We start from the raw sequence: 16,785 nt of genomic DNA on the forward strand, positions 1-16,785 counted from the left end.
CTTGGGTATCTACCCAGAAAATCTGAAAACATTTATCCGTAAGTTATATGTACTCTGAAGTTCATTGCAGCTTCATTTATGGTGCCCAAGACATGGCAACAACCAAGGTGTCCTTTGATAGATGATTGGATAAAGAAGCCATGGTATATATACACAATGGAATACTCTTCTGTCATAAGAAAAGATGAAATAGTGTCATTTGGGATAACATGGATGGATCTTGAGATTATAATGCAAAGTGAAATAAGTCAGACAGAAAAAGTCAAGATTTCACTGATATGTGGTATATAAAACTGAAAACAACAAAGGAACAAGGCAAACAAATGAAAAAACAAAAATTCATAGACACAGACAATAGTTTAGTGGTTATCAGTGTGTTGGTTGAGAGGGGGATGGTAGATGAGGGTAAAAGGGATCAAATACATGGTCATGGAAGGAGAACTGTCTCTGGGTGGTGAACACACAGGATTGTACACCTGAAACCAATGTAACTTTCCTAACAGTTGTCACTCCAATAAACTTTAATTTTAAAAAGTGGCACTTGAAAAGAATTTGCAATTTTATAACTAATTTGTCTTGACTTTGGCTCTTTAGTTTTCTAGAGATTCATCACTGAGACTCCTTAGAGAAGAAAAACCTGGATTTAAAAAATTTTTTTTTTTAGTCACTTGGCCTTCTGGATTACTATACAAGGATTAGTGATTCTTTAAAAGCAAATTTGCTAGATTAACCACATCTATATTTAATGTTAAGCAACCATTATTCAGGTATAATCAAAGGGCAGAAATTTAATTGATATCTTGAATTTCTAAATAGACCTTGGATTTGTTTGATGTAAAGAGACAAAATGATACAGCTGGAGGAGATACATTGGGTTGTCGGAAAAGTCATGTCGTATATTTTCTGTTTTTCGTTGCAAAAATGTATCATGACTTTCTCAACAACCCAAAAGTTGGTCGCTGACTTAGAAATATCTGATTTTTAAAAATGTTGTTCTAGGCTAATCTTTTCATCAAATGAAACCAAAGGAAAAAAGCTTCTACCTTCAACACTACATGGCATCTGGCTTCCAGGATGTATAGCTTAGCCTGCTACTACTGCTTATTAGCTATGTTCTGGGTTAAATAGATTTTGTGTCATAGCCTGGGAATACAACCACCATTCATAAAATTAATACTATCAAAATCTAAATTAAAAACTTTTGAGATGCATCTCATTCATAAATGTATAATTTGTAGACTGCTCATATATAATACCTTAGAAACAAAGTACAGCTGAGTATCATATGTGGTTTTGTGTTACAAATAAATGATCATTCATTACTAGTTGTGTTTATATTCTATTAGTTTGTGTATTATTTTATTTTTTTATTCTTGAGATCAACTCCCAGAAACAAGTACTATTTGGTGGTTAAACTATAGAGATATTGGAGTGAGGGTGTTACAGAATGTATTTCAATAAATGAAATAGTCATTGCAGAACAAACTTATGTTCATGTTTTTGTATTTGAGAAAGTAGCTCATTATTCATTATAATTAAATTATTTGTATATGATGAAGTCAGTTTTTTTAAGAATTTATTGGGGAATTGGGGAAGGGGAACAGTGTTGGGGAATTGGGGAAGAGGAATAGCCAAGTTGTTGTCCTTCAGTCTTAGTTGTGGAGGGCACAGCTAGCTCAGCTCCAAGTCTAGTCGCCATCCGGCCACTCGTTGGCAGCTCACTGCAGCTCAGCTCAAGATGCTGTGTTCAATCTTAGTTGCAGGGGGTGCAGCTCACCATCCCATGCGGGAGTCAAACCAGCAACCTTTGCTGTTAGGAGCATGTGCTCTCACCAGCTGAGCCATCCTGCTATCAGTTGACAGCTCAGCATCAGCTCAGCTTGGGTGCAGCTCACTGGCCCATGTGGGAATTGAACCGACAACACTGTTGCTTAGAGCTCGCACTCTTAACCAACTGAGCCACTTGGCCAGCCCCTAAAGTCAGTTTTTTTAAAAACTGGTTTAGAGGTGGAAGAAAATAGTATAGTAGGATATAATGACTAAGATCATAGAATTTAAAATAAAACAGACCTGGGTTTAAACTCCACCTCTACTGCTTATTAGCTGCATGACCATGTTGTATTGAATGAGATGTAAAGGGCTTAACACAGTACCTGGCCCTTCATGACAACTCAATAAATGACACATCATGTTGTTATTTTGTATTTTCTCTTCATCTTTGAGACTGTGAGAACCTTATTCTCTGTTAGATGTAATGAACTGAAATCTTAATCATTTCTGCCTCCCAGATTTTCTCTTTATGCAAGACATCCATGGAACTGGTAACTTATCAGGCTGCCAGCTGTTTATGAGTCACACTATGTAAAGTTGGAAAATAGTTTCATTTTTATTTATAAATTATACAGGTTCATTGCAGAATATTAAAAAAATGATAATTAAAAAAGATTTATAACTAAACATACAAGGATAACCTTAAGTGATATTTTGGTGGATATCCTTTCAGGTTTTTTTTTCCTATATATTGTTATAGCATTTAAAGAGCAGGCTGAGAAATCCAATATAAAGGAGAAGGGAAAGGCTTAGCTTAAATCCTAGAGCACCTGGTTCTGTTCCTTTCAGGGCAATAGGAGCAGGCTTGTATTCAGGTAGAGTACCACATAACAGTGGTCTTTTGTCAGTGTAGAATGGCTTCTCTGTGTAAAGATAGCCAATCCTCTCTCAGCCATGGCAGTTTCCTTTTCTCTATACATTGAAAACATTGGACTTATTATTATCTTGTTCTATTGAAAAATCTTATACTTGAATACTACATTGTTTTTTTTAATTTTGGTTGATTAAATTGCTTATGAATTATCTAAGAGTTAGAAGTGAATGTGACTGCTGGCATTATTTTGGGGCATTGGGGGAAACCTTTTGTGGTGAACTCTTTTACCCCCTTCAGGTTATGATGTAATATCAACCTTGTTAAAATTAGATATGACTATACAAAATAATATATATTTTACATTGATCTAAAAATCAAGTCTATCCATAGATTAAAACTTCATTAGTTAAAAGCACAAAAATTCTCCTTTCCTAATTCTTCTCAGACTTGTGAAATGATTTACATATAAAGCACTGATTGCTACATTTATTGTTTTAATGTTTTAGAACAGCAACTGTACATTCAGAGCATTATCTGATTTTAATTATCTACACATAATGCCTGGTACTTGTCCTATTCCCGTTCCAGGGTGAAATGTACTCCCTGTATTTTCTTCCTCAAAACTAAAACTAGAAGTATGAAATTACAACAAACTTATAGTTTGAAGGAAACTTAGAGATAATTTAATCTAACCTCCTCATTTTTCAGATGAGAAAACTGATGCCAGAAAGATAAAGAGATGTGTGGATGGATGATTATATAGTTGAATTTTTCACAGAGGAGCATAACTAAGTTATCTCAACAGATCAGAATCTATTCTACTTTTTTATTTAGACATTGTAGATTCAAATGTATTTTTGTTCGTTATCTTTTTTTCATTTATTATTGTGAAATAAACATTTTTTAATTGGTTTCAGCTATACAACACAGTACAATAGTTATACTTTTTACCCCTCAAAATGACAACCCGAGGCTTGATCACTGCACTGTACACCTGAAGCTGAATCTATTCTACTTTTTAAAAATCCCTGAAGAAAACAGTTCTACATGAATCCCAGCCATTTAAAAAGTAAATTGTGATAAAAATGATAAAATGTAGTATAATAACCATTATTAAGTGTACATTTCAGTAGTGTTAAGTATATTCACATTCAACCATTTTTCTTGCTTAAACCTATTGGATTGTTGGAAAAGTCATGACACATTTTTGCAATGAAAAACAGAAAAAATATGTCATGCTTTTCCGACAACCTAATATTTTGTGACTAAAGCCTTTTTGAGACTAAAAGCTATACTATTCTATTAAAAGGCTCAGTTGTTTTTGTACTCTTGGAGTGATGTCTCTAAGATGTGAAACAATAAATAATAGGTGAAGACTGGCAATTTTGTAACTGTTACCTAAATATCAAATACCAGTATGAAATTACACTTAAAAGGCAAAGGAGAGACTGTTGTCAGAATTGTAACCAGATCATCAAAGGTCATCATTTTTATTTTTATATAATGGAATAATATACTAAAGAGAAACATTCTTTGCACAGGCAATGTGAATTACTTTTATTTTGTAATAAAATACAATTTTTGCAATTTTTTCATGCAAAAAAAGATTTAATTTCTGCCTTTTATAAATTTTAACATTATTATGAAATTACAAAGACATTTTTCCCTGACTTTATTATAGAAGCCTATGAAAGCAAATAATGTTTGGTTTTGATTCATTGTTAGTATATGGAGAGGCCTTTAATATAGCTAATTTGATTAGTATCTCAAATACATACTCCCTTAGATTCATTTCTGACTTCCACCATTAGGAACCTATTGAGACTGGAGTCTAGATAGTCACATTGGGAGAGAGTCTCTGGGGTTAGAATGGATTCCAGTCAGTCTTTTAAAAATGTTCCTAAGATACACTTTAATTCAAACAACAAACAAGTATTTATGAGATCCTACTATATGTTTAGTGCTGTTCTTATTGTTATGGGAAATAAAAGAGAATTTTAAAATAAAGTCCTTGCTTTCAGAGGTCTTATAATCTACTAAAATGAGACAAAACATACACATGAAACGGTAGGTTGAGAACAAAGGAAGATAAGAGATACTCAAATGTATGATTAGCAACTAAAAGCACTTACCTGCTGTCACGCATGGGCCATGGACAAAATATCTGTGGAGAAAGAAAGGTCTGAGAACTAAAGGAAAAGCAGGAAGGCGGGTAGGGAGAAAGTAGGTTGGCTTATTGGCTCTATCAACACTGAAGACTCAGAGGCTGTGAATATTTTCTGCTTGCTTCTTCCTTTTGCCTTAATAACTTTTAAAATCTTCAATGTAATTATATATTGCACAGCTTCTGATTCATATTAACTACTTTAGGTGATGTGGACAATTTGTAACTAGCTACTCATTAAATCTTCCAGAAAGTGGTCATAAGGCACTTAATTTTTTTTATCTTATGCATATGTGAGCATGTTTTATCCATTCCCTGCCCCCAGAATTGTGAGCTCCTGTAATACGGTGACAATGTTTTTGTATTTTTTTCTTTTACTTATTAACTAGCATACCACAGATGCTTGTCAACAAAAATAACCTGAATCTTTACAAATTTTATAAAGATTTTTATTTAGGGCCTTGCTTGTGGATTATAGTCCAAGAGCAGAGCTTCAAGAAGCCTTAAAACAGTGCTCTAAGTTTGGAAAAGTGGGGGGTGCTTAGATAGGCAGAGGAATGGGCAAAAAGTACACCTAGTACCGTTAGAAGTTTCAGTTGGGGTACATAAAGTTCAATGATTAACAGTTTTATGTCAAATGGAAGGAATATATAGAAAAGATAAGGTTAAGCTGCCATGACCCTGGCATCAAGAAGTTGTAATTAGGATCTGCAAACAACTAAATTGCTTCAAAATGCTTTGAGGTGATTTTTATCAGGATATAGAAAGAACAGTCACTGTTATTGATCTTTAGTGTTGAAACTGTAGATCGTCTACGTGATTGTCCCACATGGTTTGGTCCTTGGTAAGAAATTTTAGGAAAGCTCATTGTTCTCTCTGGGTTGCTGATTAAGTCAGAGAAGCTGAATAACTTGTTTTCTATCTTTCACTCAAAATGTATTATTTAATATGTTTTATTTATTTATTTATTATGTGCCTGCTAAAGAAAAGTTAGACTGGTAAAATATTTTGGAGATTGATAAAAAATATTATTAGTTGATAGATTTATTAAATGACTAGTAGCCCAACTTCCAGCACTAGAGTCTACGTACAAAATCTGTTTAGGGATACAACCTCTATTAGTTATTAGGCTTGCTGATACTTCAACACTATATTAATGGTGAAATCAAATTAATAGTCTACATTGGTAGTCTAATAAATTACCTAAGAAGAAAATTGTTCTCACTGTCTTTAAAATCCTTGTTATGATATCTCAAAAAAACAAAACAAAACTGTATTGTTAGAATTTGATTCCTAAGTGGCTTTACTTCACAGAAATATAGCATCCATCTACCCTTTTTCTTTTAGTTTGCTGAAATAAAACTGGAATTTCACAGTGAAAAGAGAAAAGAATAAAAAAGAAAAAGAGCAACAAAAGGTCAGGGTCTCATGGAAAAAAATACCCTGTTATATATAGTACAGGAGAAAGGAATAAAACAGGTAGGGACATGAAACCTTATAAGGTAAGTGATAATTATTAGCAAATTACAAGATGGGGGGGTGCCAAGCTATAAGAAGACAATTTTAAGTTAGGCAGGCCCTCGTCATTTGTTTTGCATTAAGAGCTACAGGAACCATATCTGATTATTACTGGTGAAGATTTTACATAGATCTCTTTTGATAAGTGTTCTAAATTCCAGATTCTAGTACTAGCCATTACCCAGAAAGGTAAATAGTTATACCTTAATTTCATAGCAATTAACTATTGTATAATACCATATACAGGTTATTTTGCAAGGTATGCAGAGTGTGTGAAGTAAAACATACCTGAAAAATTTTGAGTCTAGTTATTTTACCATAGATTCTGTTGTGTTTTAGATCTTTGACTTTTCCTTATAAAGTACAATCTTGGGATGCTTATAGTTACATTTTATTGCATGAGAAGAATATAAAGACCTTTTCAAAATATGAGAAATGAGTATTTCTATGCAGGGTAATTTTTGTCTATTTTAACATGAACTGGCATTGTGTAATAGAAAGGCTGTAAGTTATGGAGTTTGTCAGAGTTGGGTTCAAATCCATGCTCAGCAACTTGCTAGTTGTTTAATCTTTGGCCAGTTAATTCACTCACTTACACTTGTGTGTTTTATGAGATTATGAGGATTAAATGGAATAATGTATGAAATGTAACTAGACTATAGTAGGCACTCAATATTAGCAGTTCTAGGTATTTTACTAGGAATGTGCTATCTTTACTAGTTAATAAATCAAAATACATTTTAATCCTGCTTTATCCCTCAGTTTTACTTTAATAACTTTTTATTTACCTGACATTACCACCTTCATTAGTTGTTCTTTCCCTGGCTAAAGGAAATAACTGAATCATATTTCTGGTTTTGCATAATTGATATTTATCCCCACCTCTCTTAATAATTTTTGTGTGTGTGTCATTTCCACAAAAGAATTGGAAATGACCTGAGTACATACGAGTAGGGATGTTAAAACAACAGCTACTTTATTCATCTTTTATCTCATAATTGTCTTTCTTCATGAGACATGTGATTGTGTGTCTATACTTACAAAAGAGAATAAAAAGAAAAATTACAATTAATTTTTGAAAATAATCATTGTGCATGCACATTGTATATGTAGCTTGATATTTTTACTATCAGAGAGAGCTCATGTTATCTAAGATTATAAAGTGATTGTGAATAAGAACCACATATGGGGGGAAATCACACAATGTACCATATTGCTCAGCAATTGTGAGTTGCCTTAGAACAGATGTGAGTGTATGATCATTGTGGATGAAAAAAAGTTCTATGGAAAATAACTTCACAGGCTGATCTGATCATAAATTCCTAACAGGGTAGGTCATTGTGGGTAATCATGCCCCAGGCATATAACTTTTTATAAAAGGTTTATGTTTTCCTTAAGCAATCCCTGTCCATTGTTTCTGTGCATCTAGGTTAACACACCTTTGAAAGTGCTTATTTCCAGACCCCTCTTTCAAGACCCCTCAAGAGAGCAAATAATCTTGACTATCCTGTAATCTAATCCATGCCTTGCTTTCTCCCACTTTCATGTAATTTTCTTTACCTCCCCTTCTTCATTTCAACTGCATAAAAGAAACACCAAAAGTGTTATTCCCTGGAGCATTTGAGATCTTGCTTCTCGGCATGTGCTGTCAATTTGGCTCATATACACTCTTATAAAAATTCTCTGCAGGTTTGAACATTTCTTACACTGACATCGTAGTGCATTTATGGTAGCAATAATACAGAGGGTGCCAAAAATATGTATACACATTTTAAGAAAGGAAAAAACTGTATTAAAATTGTAATATTCAATGAGATACCACTTCACTCTGGTCAGAATGGCTATCAACAATAAATCAACAAACAACAAGTGCTGGCGAGGCTGTGGAGAAAAGGGAACCCTGCTGCACTGTTGGTTGTGCAGCCATTATGGAAAACAGTATGGAGGTATCTTAAAAAACTGGAAGTGTAACTACCATATGACCCAGCAATTCCACTCTTGGGTATCTATCCAGAGAAGCCCAAGACACTAATTCGAAAAAATATATGTACCCCTATGTTTATTGTAGCGCTATTCACAATAGCCAAGACTTGGAAACAACCGAAATGCCCATCAGTAGATGACTGGATTAAGAAACTGTGGTGCATTTATACAATGGAGTATTACTCTGCTATAAAGAAGAATGAAATCGTACCATTTGGGATGATATGGATGGACCTAGAGACTATTATGTTAAGTGAAATAAGTCAGTCAGAGAAAGACAAATACCATATGATTTCACTTATATGTGGAATCTAAAAAACTGAATGAACGAACAAAGTAAACAGAAGTGGTCTCAGAGATATAGAAGAACAATTGATGGCTCCTAGTTGGGAGAGGGTGGGGAAGAGGGAGAAGGGGAAGGGATTAGACAGCATAAATACATAACTACAATATTCGAGGAATATAATTCTGATGTTGTATAATATTGTATGTCAAGGGAATTGTAATGGATATGTATGATATTGGGGGGGAAGTGGGGCGGCGGATTGGGGGAGGGGGGTTGTCACCTCAAGGGGTAAAAAGTATAACTATTGCACTGTGTTGTACAGCTGAAACTAATTCTAAAAAATGTGTATTTCACAGTAAAAAATAATTTAAAAAATGATTGTACCAAACCTGACAGAGGAAGAAACCAACCCTACTGGCTGCCAGAGATAAAATTTGAACTTCACAATGCTTAAGATGTTTCTGATGAAATTGGTGGTGATATTGATAAATGTGATGTTTTGATATTTGGAAAACCTGCATAACTCAGTGAAATAATGTTTTATGAATAAAAAATGTATGATGTTACATATGTGCATGAGTTAAATAATGCATGAATAAAAATCCATTTAAAGTGCAAAAAAATTGTAATATTCAATATATACTGATAACAAAAGATGAATATAAGTCATATGTATACATTTCTTTGGCACCCTTGGTATATTGTGAATAATATTTTAATTAGTTATCTCCCCAAAATATTCAAAGATGCAAAGAACTATCTTATGCTGAAAGGCACCAGACAACATGTAGTATTTCAGGAATTTCAGCAGATGCCCAATGTAAATCTTACTCCCTGAGGATTTCATTATTCTATTTCTCTCAAATAATAAAAAATAACCCAAGCTAATAGACATTTGTGATTACTAATCTGCTTTAATTTTTTTAAACAGAATAGGAAATGAGAAGAAAACCTGTATGTAACAGGTGGGAAAACAAGAAATTTATGATAATTATCAAGTCACCAAATGCTATTTATTATAAATAATTAAATATAGTGAAAATAATAAGCAAGTTAATTCTCTTGAGATTAATTAGCACTTGACAATTCACTTAAGGCTTTTGATGCTCACATTATTTTTAGATATTTTTAATATTATTCAGGAACTGGTTTAAACAATAAAAAACAAATACATTTTTACTAGCCAAATAAAACTAATTATTCATGAGACACCCACACTTATAACAGGAATTCAGCTTTCATCTTCAACATTTGCACACAAAAGTGCAACTGAAAATAAAGAACCTGTAATAGATTGAGAGAAGATGGTAGGCTACCAATTTTTGAAAGGCTGGTCATTTACTTGTTGACCAAGCTTATCTAGTTAAAGTAGCTGAGGCTAAAATGAAAATAGTGCAATTAAACCCATTTTAAAATTTTTGACCTGGAACATTTAGCATCATCATGGAACTCTTCCAATTTTTGGAGGAAATCCTGAATTATTTAGAGAACAAAGTAGTAACACCATATAACAATGGCGGGAAAGTCAGCTGTTTAGACCCAAACTGACTAGAGAGAAAAATGCAGATTGACAGAGAAAACAATATATTTTGGTAACAATGCTTGATTCTAATTGTAACAAATATTTTGAAATTATACCTTTAAAAGTTGAAATAATCAACTGAAAAATTCACTCTGTAAACTGTTGTGAGAATAAAAGAAAGGAAATGTCAGTGAAGCTTATATTCTTCTCTTTCTTTCATAGTGGAACAGTTTACCAGTGTTTCTTAAAAAAAAGGAAGGGTTTATATTGCATTGATGCTGAATGTCAGATAGTTTCAATACCCAATTAATGAAAGAAAACATAAAAAAAGCAGGTCAGTGAGAAAAGGTAACTTTAATTCTCAAAAAATGGAAAAGCAAAACATGTCAATTGAACATGTCATACTTGAAAAGCATGAGTAATCATTCACACAAATGAAATACCTTCTGTATATATGAAATATACATCAAGGTGGTTAAGGGCATAGGTTCTGGAGACAGAATGATTAGATTTAATCCCAGCTCTGCTACTTCCTAGTCAAGTGACCTTGAGAAAGTTACAGTAAAACCTTGGATTGCGAGTAACTTGGTTTGTGGGTGTTCCACAAGATGAGCAAACATTTCTATTAGGTTGGTACAACTTTTGCACCAACCTAATAATACACTTTAACTTGGTACACAAGCGATGTCTTGCAATATGAGTAGTTTGTTTCCAGAACAAATTACGCTGACAAACCGAGGTATTACTGTATTTAATTTCTCCAGACCTCACTCACTGTCTAATGGAGACAGTAACAGTGTCTACCTCATAAAGGTCAGTCTGAGATAAAATAGATAAAACACTTAGAAGATATACTCATCACAAATTTAAGCACTTAAGAAGTGTAAGCTATACTTACATATAAATATGTATATGTATATTTTAGCCTCACTTGTAGGTCAAAAAGAAAAGAACAAGGATTAAATTTATCAAATGGCATTCTAAGTCATTAATTGTCTTAAATTGGTATGCCTTTAACTGAATTCCATGGTTTTAATCTGACTGGAGTAATCCCAGAAGAGCTGCAGTAACTTTCAGAAAAACTGTCAATCAGTTATTACTGATATTAAAGAAAATGAAGGTGAATTAGTGTTTTCAAGGCTCCTTTTGTGATTCTGGGTTTAACTAGAGCTGAAATTTGAAATCCCTAGCTGATCACTGCTTCCCCTACTACTTTCAATATTACATATAGTAAACCTCTTGCTATTTTCAGGATAGATTTCCAGGTAGATTCATTTAGACTAAGGATTAGCAACCTACCGTATTTGCCGGTGTATAAGACGACTCGGCGTATAAGACGACCCCCTAACATTTCCACTCAAAATACAGAGTTTGTTATATGGTCGGTTGTGTGCGATTTTGCGAGTGTGGTAAAATCGCATAACAGCAAAATCGCATAACAGCCGAGCATACACCCAGCAGCGCTGCTGATGCCTGAACGGTATGTGGAATGAAGTGGGCGGGCATCAGGAGGCCACTATGGCACGGGGCAAGCACTATGGGCAGTCTATCTGAAGTGTACCTGGCGTATAAGACGACCCCCCACTTGGAGGCATATTTTTCAGGGCCAAAAAATCGTCTTATACACCGGCAAATACGGTATGCTTTTTGTGATTTAAGTATCACATTACAAGATTTAGAATTTTTTGTTTAGTCTGAGCTGGTCCTGAGCAAAACTGAGGATTTAACAAAGCTGACTCATATCCTCAGTCTCCACTCCAGATTCTAGCTTGGCATTCTTAGCCTTATGGCTTTTAATGTGAATCATTTTCTGGGAGTTTTACATTAAAAACAAAATGTTATACTAGAGGTGGAAGGACATCTGTCTTCTCTAAAATGAGTGCAGATATATGGTTGGCTATCAACCCTCCCCACTTCTTCAGTAGAGAATAATTTAAAAATAATTCAACATGGGGTGCCAACAGGTTGTTCCTCATCCCATATACAATGTTCTCCCCCCACCCACTCCCCCTTCCAACTGTTAGGAAAATATCTAAATATCTAACCCTTAAATGAATTAGAGTAGGAAGGAAGTCTTGCAGGCCAGAAACTACTTTGGTGGGTTGAAAGGTGTCATGAAAAACTCTTAAGTAAAGCTCGGAAAGGATTATTAAAGAAGAGTATAAAAAACATAATTTTGATGACAGTATAGTGCTTTAGAAACTAAAAGGATGTATTTCTCATTCTTAGCACCTGCCTCTTAGTGGTTTGCTACCAACTAATTATTAGAATCTGTCAGTACAACCCTATTTAAGGAGGACAGATTAGACCATGTTAAAGATGATAAAGTAAGCAGGTGGTTCTCACACACAAAAGAACATAGAGAAACTGTCATTTATTTTGAAAACTAAGCCTTTGATAGTCTTAAAAATGTTATTGTATGAATTCTGAAGAAAAGGCATGTTTTTCATACTTGAAAACAGTAAGATATCTTAAGTAACAGTAATCCTGATTTAGTCTTCAAGAACATTTGTGTGATTACTTTCCCTTAAAGATAAGTCCAAGTATTACTCTTACATATTTTTCCCATCTTTAGAATTATTGCCTATGCTATGAGTGTGAAATGCTCTGTGGAAGCTAACATTTCTCAGAAGTCCCATACAACTATCAAGTACTTCATGAAAATGTGGAGCAGTGTCAGTGATACTCTTATCTTCATCTTCCTTGGTGTTTCTACCATTGGAGATAACCATGGATGAAATTGGCCTTACATTTTTTTCACTGTCATTTTTTGTCTTATTTGGAAAGCATCAGGTATGGTGAATATTATTGTTTAAGTAAACTATGTCAACTGAATTTGGGATGCATTAGAAGTAAGAAATTTAAAATTACAGTATACTATATATGCTTAACTTCTCACAAACAGACTGTTTTATATCTCCATTTATGTAGAAGGTACATAACAGCAAGGTTAAAAATGAGACTTTGAAATAAGACTATTTGAATTCAAATCCTAGCTTCACTACTTAGCCTTATGGCTTTGAGAAAGCTATTTAATCCAGCCAGGCTTTAGATTCCTCAACTGTGAAATGGCAGTGGTAATATTATCAACTTCTGCCAGCTTTGTGAGAATTACATGACATACTGCAGTTCAAGAACTTAGCATAGAGCCTGGCACATAATGAGCTCTTTGTAAATGTTAGCTTTTACTATTACTAATAATGCTGCTGCTGTTACTATTATAAGTACTAATGCTATTATAATATAATAAATATGTGTGCTCCTAAGAATTACTTAGAGTTCTTAGTAAGAACTACTACTAAGAATTAATACTCAATACTATTACTATTGCTAGGGTGAGAGCTAAGGATTTACTTTCATTCTTCCCTTTCTGAGTGTTTATACTCCTCTGACTCACCACAATTTACAAAGAAGGAGTAAAAGTCACCACTGCCTTCAGCACTTTTGTTACAACTTCCTAGCCTAACACACATGTATGCACATTGTTAATGTCTACATCATGTTATTAAAGTACTTACTGTGTTTTGGAGAATACTGACTCTAGCAGGAAAATATATACCATCTGTGTCTTTTCCTCAAACCCTAGCAGAAGCTTAGTGGCATCTGGTGCCACCAAACCACACCTGCTATATGACTTTACCGTTGGCTGCAACTAACCCTTCTCAGTCCAATGCTTACATTTAAAAAAATATTCTATTGGGACTGATAAGGCCCACTCGTCTGCCATGGCCACTGGCTAATCAGCCAGGCACCTAGAGGGTTAACCTGAGTGGACTGGATGAGGAGATTAGAAAAGAAAGACACAGAGATGAAAGTTGGGCTCAGGAGGTCCACTGTTCACTGATAGCGAAAAGTGGCACCGTTTATTGCTTGCGCACAGTTTTTATAGCAGAAGTAGATTTCTTTAGGTAGGGGGTTTTGGGAGCTTGAGGGAGTGGGGAAGCAAATGTTCCCGAAGTGAGACAAAGTATAGCAAGTAGAAACTACTAGCAGGCAGGCAGTTCATTCTGTAACTTTCAAGGATGTCTGTGATGTAGGCTTGTTCTTTCTTCAGCAGCACAGTGGAGAATGAGATCTATCTAGCAACATTCCCACGCTGCTCACCTGGGCCTGAAAGCCTGTCAGCTTGCCAGCTGCTAGGCTTAACCCTTGCTGCAGACCTCTGGCTCTCCACATCTCCCACTTTTTTACTTATTACTTAAAGGCATACCTCTAAATTATTGAGGCTGCTGTTTGCCTCACAGCAGCTGTATCTGGCTTGGGTTGTCCTCCTCGAGGAACGGAATTTTACCCATCATGGGCTAGCCAGCCATCTTACGACTGGCACCTGTCTTAACGTTGTTCCTTCTTGGGGGATCTTACCCATCATTGGGGATCCATGGGGTGTCTATCCAGCAATCTTATAGCTGGCCCTCTACGACTGTGCCTGGCGTGGGTTGTCCCTCTCCCAGGGAACTTACCCGTCTCTGGCTAACCAGTCGTTCTGTGGGGCCAAGCCTCGCAAAGCCAAACCTGGGGGAAGGCGGGAGGTGTGTGAGTGGTGGACTTGAACGGCAAAGATTATTAGAGGTCCATGGGCAAAAAGTATAAAAGGGGAGGTTTAATGAAGGGGAACTTCTGGCCAGCCTTGTTGGTATGACCGGCTCTGGCGGCCTCCCCTTTGTTGATCCTGTTGTAGTCGTGAGTGATGGGCTTTTATACTGATGGCCCGAAGACGGGCTTTAATGACTGTCTCATGGACTAAAAGTAAGCACAAGATTAGCAGCAAAAGAAACACGGTTCCTAGTAGGATCCAGGACATGATTTGAAGAAGAGTAACTGAATTAAAACCTTGGAAGGAAGCTAGTATTTGATCAGCTAGATCTTTTGGACTGGTAAGCTCCAGCCTACTGTCCTGTATAGCAACAATCTTTTGATGAAGCTGTTGAAAGTCAATGCTGAGGTCTGAACTGTGCCAAATGCCCTGAATGTGATTGTGAATAGCCTTCCAATTCCATTGTGTGTCATTAAACCGATATTTAGTTACACATACCTTTCAATATTTCGCATGACATCGGAGGGCAAGCTGGTGGCATATAGCCTTGACCTCATTTCTTATCTGTACAACAGCATCCTCCAAAGCATTGACACTTAATTCAAGCTTTATATCTAGATTCTCTTGGCTACAGAAAGTTGAAGAAGTATTTTTAGCAAACTGTTCAACATAATCAGCTGTTTTGGTAGAATTGCTTAAGGATACAGTGGCAGTGACTGAAGTAGCTATTAGAGAAATAACTGTAGCAAGACCAGCTATGATAAATCCAACTGCTTGCCACTCCTGGAGTAAACCATTTTTAATTTCTATGAGGGCTTGGGTCCCTGGATCATCATACCAGGGTCCCTCAATAGAAGTGGGAACTACAATATATGGACGTTGACAAAGTACCAGGATACCAGGTCCCTTGTCTTTTGGATCAATACAGTTAGTCAAATGGCAATTTTGACAAGAAATCTTATAGAGAGAGCAAACTTTGTTAATTTGTATATTACCAACTAGAATGACTTTAGGGGCCTGTATAAAGGCAGTGATCGAAACTCAGGAGTCTTGTGAAAATATGTTTGAGGAATCAGTGTGAGTTATGTAATCTGAAGCTGCCCATAATCTCCTAATATCCTTTTGAACAATATGAGTGTCTGTGGTAAAGACAGGAGCTCCAAAACCATTTGAAGATACAGGCTGATGATTATCAATTGAGTATCATAGGGACCAATCATTGATATAAAATGTGGTGTTTTGTATCTGATACCTGGATGGTATGGGATGAGCACAGTCAGTCCAATGTGTCAGTCTATCTGAATTTCCATAAGTAATACTGGTACAAGGAGTGATTGGCAGGTGTTTAGTAAAATTTCCAGGTGCTCCATTAGTGGACCCTGTAAAGCCCACTGATAATAGGTAATGTTGTGTTACCCTTACCCCACCTGCTCTAATACTGGAATCTTTTCCCTTGGCTAATTTATTGACCAGGAGGCACACTGTCAAGGGCGTGCTGGAGGCACAAAGTAAAGGGGCATGAGCCAAACCAGAATAATTAAAAGCTGTACATTGAGGTTTTATGTTTTTAATTTTTCCCCCTAAAGGGAAGGAAGTATTAACCCAGACCATGAGTGGTGTATCCTTCCAGGTCATGGGAATAAGTGTTGGGGGGTTAGGATAGTAGGTCCAATAGGTGTCCCCTTGGGTTATACTTACCTGCCAGGTCAGGATTACAAGTATAGCTATCAATAGCTTGTTAGAGTTGAGTTGGTTCCAAGGTTGGTCCCTGCTCTTTGGCTCCCTCTCAGTGTGTTGACTCCATGGCTCCATGATGTTGTTTGACCAGGCATTCCGGGAGCCACCGAGGACTATCAGCATCTCTAGGGAAAACACACACACATATCCTCTCCCCCACACAAGGACCAGATCTGGTCCTTGCCAAACACTCATCAAGGGATCCTTCTACCAGACAAGGGCCTCTGCACCAGGGCCTCTGCATTAGGACTAGGGTTCCAGAACTGGTCCACTGCAGACTGGCCTTGAGCATCCGTTTGCAAAAATTCAAAGTAAAAAGTGCATGGTTTAGTTGATTATGTACTGAGTGCCCATAGTCTCCCCCTTTCTGTTTTATTAGTTGATTTTTAAGAGACTG

General features: G+C 35.8%; 1 pseudogene; it reads left to right on the forward strand.

The window, feature by feature from the left end:
- LOC109394091 (sodium/hydrogen exchanger 2-like) overlaps positions 1-12,933 on the forward strand; it is a 47,285-nt pseudogene extending 34,352 nt beyond the window's left edge.
- The last annotated feature ends 3,852 nt before the right edge of the window (positions 12,934-16,785 follow it).

This window comes from Hipposideros armiger, unplaced genomic scaffold, assembly GCF_001890085.2.
Source record: "Hipposideros armiger isolate ML-2016 unplaced genomic scaffold, ASM189008v1 scaffold_409, whole genome shotgun sequence".
Taxonomy (NCBI): Eukaryota; Metazoa; Chordata; class Mammalia; order Chiroptera; family Hipposideridae; genus Hipposideros; species Hipposideros armiger.